Source organism: Eptesicus fuscus, chromosome 3 (assembly GCF_027574615.1).
Source record: "Eptesicus fuscus isolate TK198812 chromosome 3, DD_ASM_mEF_20220401, whole genome shotgun sequence".
NCBI lineage: Eukaryota > Metazoa > Chordata > Mammalia > Chiroptera > Vespertilionidae > Eptesicus > Eptesicus fuscus.
This window is the reverse complement of record NC_072475.1, coordinates 99330834-99336546: the sequence shown is the minus strand read 5'-3', so window position 1 is coordinate 99336546 and position 5713 is coordinate 99330834. Positions and strand designations below refer to the sequence as shown.

The following is a 5713-nucleotide window of genomic DNA, read 5'->3' as shown; positions in this document are numbered from 1 at the left end:
ATCCAGTGCTCACTCTTGGAGGTGAGGAAGAACAGCCAAATAAGCAAAGAGATACCTGACATTGCTGGGGGAAAGCTGCCTTTAAAGAGCTAAGTTTTCTTTGTGTCTAGAATACACTGAGAAGGGAGTGATCTGCTTTTCTGCTCTCAACATAGTGTCATCTCCACACAACAGTAACTGACGCCAAGGAAGAAGAACACACTGCAATGGCAGCTACACATGTCCTTTGTAGCACAGCAGCATTAGTACGAGGCACAGGCTGTGGAGTGAGCCTGACTGACCAGGAATCCTGGCGGTGCTTGTTTTCATTACTTCTGTTAGTGAGGCTAACTTACAGCTAGTTTTGTTGTAGATGTTGTCCATCTGTCTATTTTTACAAGGATGGGGGAGATTGAAAAACTATTTCACAATTACCATCTTCCCAGAATTCCCTTTGTTTATTTTTAAAAACAGAAAATTTTCTTATTGCATATGTTATTTCTTGCCTAACAGAATATAACATGTTGATTATTTCAGGGAAGGTTTTGGGAGGTAAAGTTTTATACTAGAAAATAAATTTTTAATGGTATTTAGAGTTTTTGTGTCATAACCCTGTGTGTGTGTGTGTGTGTGTGTGTGTGTGTGTGTGTGTGTGTGCGTGCACTCTGTCTGGCTGCTTTTGAAAGATAAGAGTCTAGAGGTTTCAGTTATGGGACCACAAGATGTTGGGGCCAACAGGCTTTTGTCTGAGGGATCAGGACATCTTTTTCGGGTGACAGAAGCTACAATCAAGTGTGGCCTTGGCTGTGCTTGGCCACATGGTGGCCCATGTCAGGTTTAGACACACAGACTATGACATGGTTTCCCCTAAATATTGAGGCAAGAGTGTCATAAACTTTGTGATTTATTTATTCTCTTTTGCCTTGGAAGAAATGTAAATGTTTAAATACAATAGAGGTTTGTTGAATTATTTTATAGCTTCTTCTGAGTTTAGATTTTTGTTTACAAAAATGTTACAATGGATATATTATACAGATATATTAAAATCGTAAAACATGCATTACTAGGATAAATACGTTGATGACATATTCTCTTGTTTTTGGAGTGAAAGCAGCCAGATAGAAGGCAACAAAAACATTTCATTTACAAGGAAAGAGGGTGGGTTATGAATTTATAATAACAGAAAAAAATCCAAGACTCATACTGCTATTGGAAGGGCCTAGAAATAGATATTCAGTAGCATAAATCTCCCATAAACAATCATGTATTCTCAACAGTATGGGGATTTAGGTTAGTCCTTTTTAGTTTTGTTTGTCCTTAAAGTAGTAACAGAGGTAATTCCCTATTGAATTAAAATAAGCTGTAGGCACTTTTCCATGGATCATAGGACCCTTTAATAATAAGGACTATTATTGTCAACAGGGGAGAGTGATTCTACCAGATGACAAACCTGATGCACCCCTTGGTGCTCATTTATAGTGGTTAAGTGGGATTTAGTGGATTGTTAACAAACTGGTGTAATTTGTATAAATGTATGTTATTGCCACTTTTGAGATAAAAATATTTCTATAAATTGAATTCCTAATATTTTAACCTTTTCTAATTTAAGCATTATTATTTTATCAGTCATCAACTAAAAAATAAATGGGAAATGTTGAAATGAGGTAGTTTTACTGTTTAATAGAGAAGAACCTACTCATGAATCTAAATATATAAAAGCCTAAGCAACCATTAGGATGGAACAACCAGTCACTATGACGTGCACTGACCACCAGGGGGCAGACTCTCAATGCAGGGCTGCCCTCAGCCTGCAGGCCCCAATCACCGGTGGGGCCTGGAGGCCACTTCCCGGTCCCTCCGCCCAGCCAGCAGGCTCCGATAGACTGATCAGGGCCAGGCATCCGGGCTGGGCCAGGGAACTGGGGATAGGTAGCAGTGGATGTGGTCTCTTTCCTGGGGTGCTGAGGGATGGCTCTCTCCTTGGGGCTGGCAGCCAACCTCCCGGGTCCCTCCCTCTGTCCTTCCCCCCAGATGGCAGGCTCTGATCCGCCCACCACAGTGGCAGTTGGTCCCTTCCCCTGGCTGTCAGGCCCTGATCGCCTGATCAGGGCCAGGCCCTGGGCTGGGATGGGGATCCAGGAGTGAGTGGTGGAAGACATAGGTGGTGAGGGAAGGAGGAGGGGGGATGGGGGAGGCGGGGAGGTGGGGAACCGCATGGTGGTGGTGTGTGGACAGTGAGAGACGGAGGAGGTGGGGAGGTGGGGAACCACTCAGTGGCGCTGTGTGGGTGGTGAGGGAAGGAGGAGGCAGGGAGGCAGGGAGGTGGGGAGGTAGGGAACCTGATTGGCCCTTATCACTGGCCAAGCCTAGAGACCCCAGCCGTGCATGAATTTCATGCACCAGGCCTGTAGTAGAGCTATATTGAGATGTAATATATACCAAAAAGTATACTAAACTTTTTTTTATCAGAGGCATTAAAACAGTGATAAAAATATATTTGGAGAATTGACTCATGTATCTGATAGAGGTTTAGACATGTTGCCTTTAATATTACATGTGAATCTGGAATGCTATAATTTCACATTCAAGTTTGAATCTATATCAAGATAATGTGTTTAGTACTGCAGCATCCTGTGTCAATATTATTATAATCATAACTAGTGGCCCGGTGCACAAAATTCGTACACATTAAAAGAGAATTAATTAGAGGAAATATTTTAATATTGCTATTTGCCCTTTCTCTATAATAGAAATGTCCAGCCAGCCCCACCCACATTGGGCAACACCAAGACCCGGCTGGCCCCACCCCCGTCAAGCCCCACTGGGCGGGGGACGCAGCCTCATGTCCCAGCACTGGGGTGGGGGGCGCAGCCTCAGGTCCCCCGGCCCTGGCCTGTGCCACGCAGCCTCACCCAGACCCGCCGCGCTACAGGACCCATCAATTCACCTCCTGGTAACTGCTCATTTTGTCGTTAGGGATGAAAATAAAGTTATGCACTTAAGCATGCACATTCATTTTCAATGCCTAATTTGTCTACATTCTCTAAATTGCAAAATAAATAAGATCTTCAGCAGATAGCATCATAATGCCAAGTTCTTTATATAATGACACATACCATTCTCTCCACTCAGTATGTTCCATTTGAATGGATTAAATGTATGTGACTCATATGAAAGGCACTGCTGCTTGCTCTTAATAGAGGAAGCATTAGCTCATTACCTAACGTGTAAAGTGGTTTAAATGGCATATACTGACTTGAAGAACAGAAGAAAAAATAACAAAAAACAACATTCAGTGCTGTGGACGGCAGGATCCTCTCCCTTCCCCTTTGTTTTTTCTGCTTTTCCCGTGAACCTATTTGTGCTCTGTCTGCCTCAAAATCAACACAGAAGACAAAATCAGATGCTGTAATCTGCATTTTATAGTGCCATTTGAGTACAAAGAGGTGCTTTTCAATCTTTCCTTTTTTTTTTTTTTTTCATCAATGCAGCTCAAACTTGCTCCCAACGTTCCAGGAGCCAGGCCAACATGGCTGTGTGGACACACCTTTGCTAGGTGCTGTCAGGCTTCAGGGCTGGGGCAGGGAACATGCCAGGTGTTGCTGGAAATGAATCAGCTCTCCTCTCTACATAGCAGGAGTCTTTTCATTATGAAATGCAAAGCAGCAGCCGTTTTCCATTACCCCCATCTCAGCCTTCCTCGCCCGGGGCCATAGGAAGGGGCTGGGAGGATATTTACTCTCAGCTCTTTGATTTCTCTTATTTAACTGAGCCCAGTGACAGCTGCTTCTCTGAGGACAACGCCAGCCGCTCAGAGCTAGCCACACCTGGAAGGCAAGCAGAAGAGCTGACCAGGTGCTTTGATCAAGCTCAGTGCATGGGTCACAGCAACCTCAGCAGGTGGGCTGCTCCCGAAGCCTCTAGGCCCCTCCCAGCTCTGCACCCCAGATCCCTGCTCTCCCCCTTTCACCCACAGGTGCCACCGGTGTGGTGTGCCCCAAGGCTTGGTGGGCAGATGCCAGGGTTGCAGGTTCAAGATGCTCCACCTCCTCCTGGCACTTTGAGCCATAAGTGCCGGCAGGGACCTTTCCACTCAGTCTTGGTCTTTGGTCACTGCTGAGGTTTTCTGGACTCTCTAGGCCAGGGACAGCCAGGACCTTTGCCTCTGACTAATTCCATGCCTGCAGCCTGCCTGAGGTACCCCCAGCCCTGGGAAAGCATGGGGGCATGGCGGCCTGGGTGAGGGGCCAGGAGGGGTGAGGGAGTTGGCTAGCCATTCCACCCTCAATTGGGGTGGGAGAGGCTGATCAAGGGTGGGGCAAGGGGAGGGGCTGGGCAGGGCAGCCATCTTGTGATGGCGTTATGGCGTGAGGGTCAATTTGCATATTACCTCTTTATTATATAGGAAGTTGTTACTTTTTTCCATAAAAATGATACATGTAAAGTAAGACAACAGAGTATCAAGCAACAGAGTATTTAGAAAAATAAAACTAATGTTCTTTATCTTCATTCCCATCTAGATGTAGTCAAATTTAACTAACTGTATATTTATTTAAAAAAATAAATCTGTGTATAAATACACCTGCACAATTCAAACTCATGTTCAAGGAGCAACTGTATGTATATTTTGTGTAAAACATTTTTTTAAATATTATGTTTGTATTCTCTTTTAATTTTCCACTAAAGAATAGAGGAGTGGCCTCCTGGTGCTTACCACAGGCTGTGTGCTTACACTGACTGTACAGAAATAGGAGGCAGAGTAAACCTGCCCTATATACACCTCCGCTCAGGCTCTTTGTCTGGTCTGTATTGTGAATGGGGAGACATTGAGAGAGAAAAAAAAAAAAAGAATAGAGGAGTATCTGCACAGTGACACTGTCACAAATGAGGTCATAGAGCTGTGATTGGGTATCACCATGCCTCATAATTTATGCTCCTGGGAGTCATAAAAAGTTGGAACAATGTTTCCATTTTAACAGAGTTCCCTGTTGGTTATACAGAGCTTTTGTGACAAGTTGGGGAGCAACTCTTCGGTGGCCCTTTAAGACTAAGTGAGCTGTGCCATTTGGTAATTTCTCCTTAAATAACAAGGTGTCAAATACTATAGATAATATCATAATGTTGCTTGGTGTTTGTGGCTGAAACTATCATGTTCACTTATATCCACAGGATCCTCCAGTTTGGTTGGCCACGGAATGGTGTGGAACTTGTGAAGTAATTGACAGGCCCCTAAAACCTCCTCCTGCACATTTTGTCTCCCCTGTCAGTCCTGTGAAAACCAAGAATTCTGCAGCTGCAGAACCACACAATGGAAGGCATGGTTATCTGAGTCACTGTTTGCAGAAAACACACAGAGCGTAACTTGACCAGCATTGTCTATGATAAATCCAAGAAATAAATTTTCTTTGTGTTAAAAGTCATTAGATACCACAGTTTATTACAATGGCATGAGCTAGCCTACCCTGACTTGTATATTACTGTTTTATGAAGAACAACAGTATACTTGACTGGCCTCTGCTTCCTGATGTTGTGAAACTTCTGTCATGTTTATTTTTAAAGAACCAAAATAAGGTACAGCTCAGAAAGGTTATTTATACCTGCTTTGGTACAGCTCACTTGGTCTTAAAGGGCCATAAAAGAGTTCCTCCCCAACTTGTCACAAAAGCTCTGTACAACCAACAGGGAACTCTGTTAAAATGCAAACATTGTTCCAATCTTTTATGACTCCCAGGAG

General features: G+C 43.9%; 1 non-coding gene across 1 annotated transcript; it reads left to right on the top strand.

The window, feature by feature from the left end:
- Window positions 1–4676: 4676 nt before the first annotated feature.
- LOC114226706 (small nucleolar RNA SNORA51) lies at window positions 4677–4808 on the top strand. Its single transcript, XR_003612801.1, has one exon. It is a non-coding gene; the product is annotated as a small nucleolar RNA SNORA51 (small nucleolar RNA).
- Window positions 4809–5713: the final 905 nt, after the last annotated feature.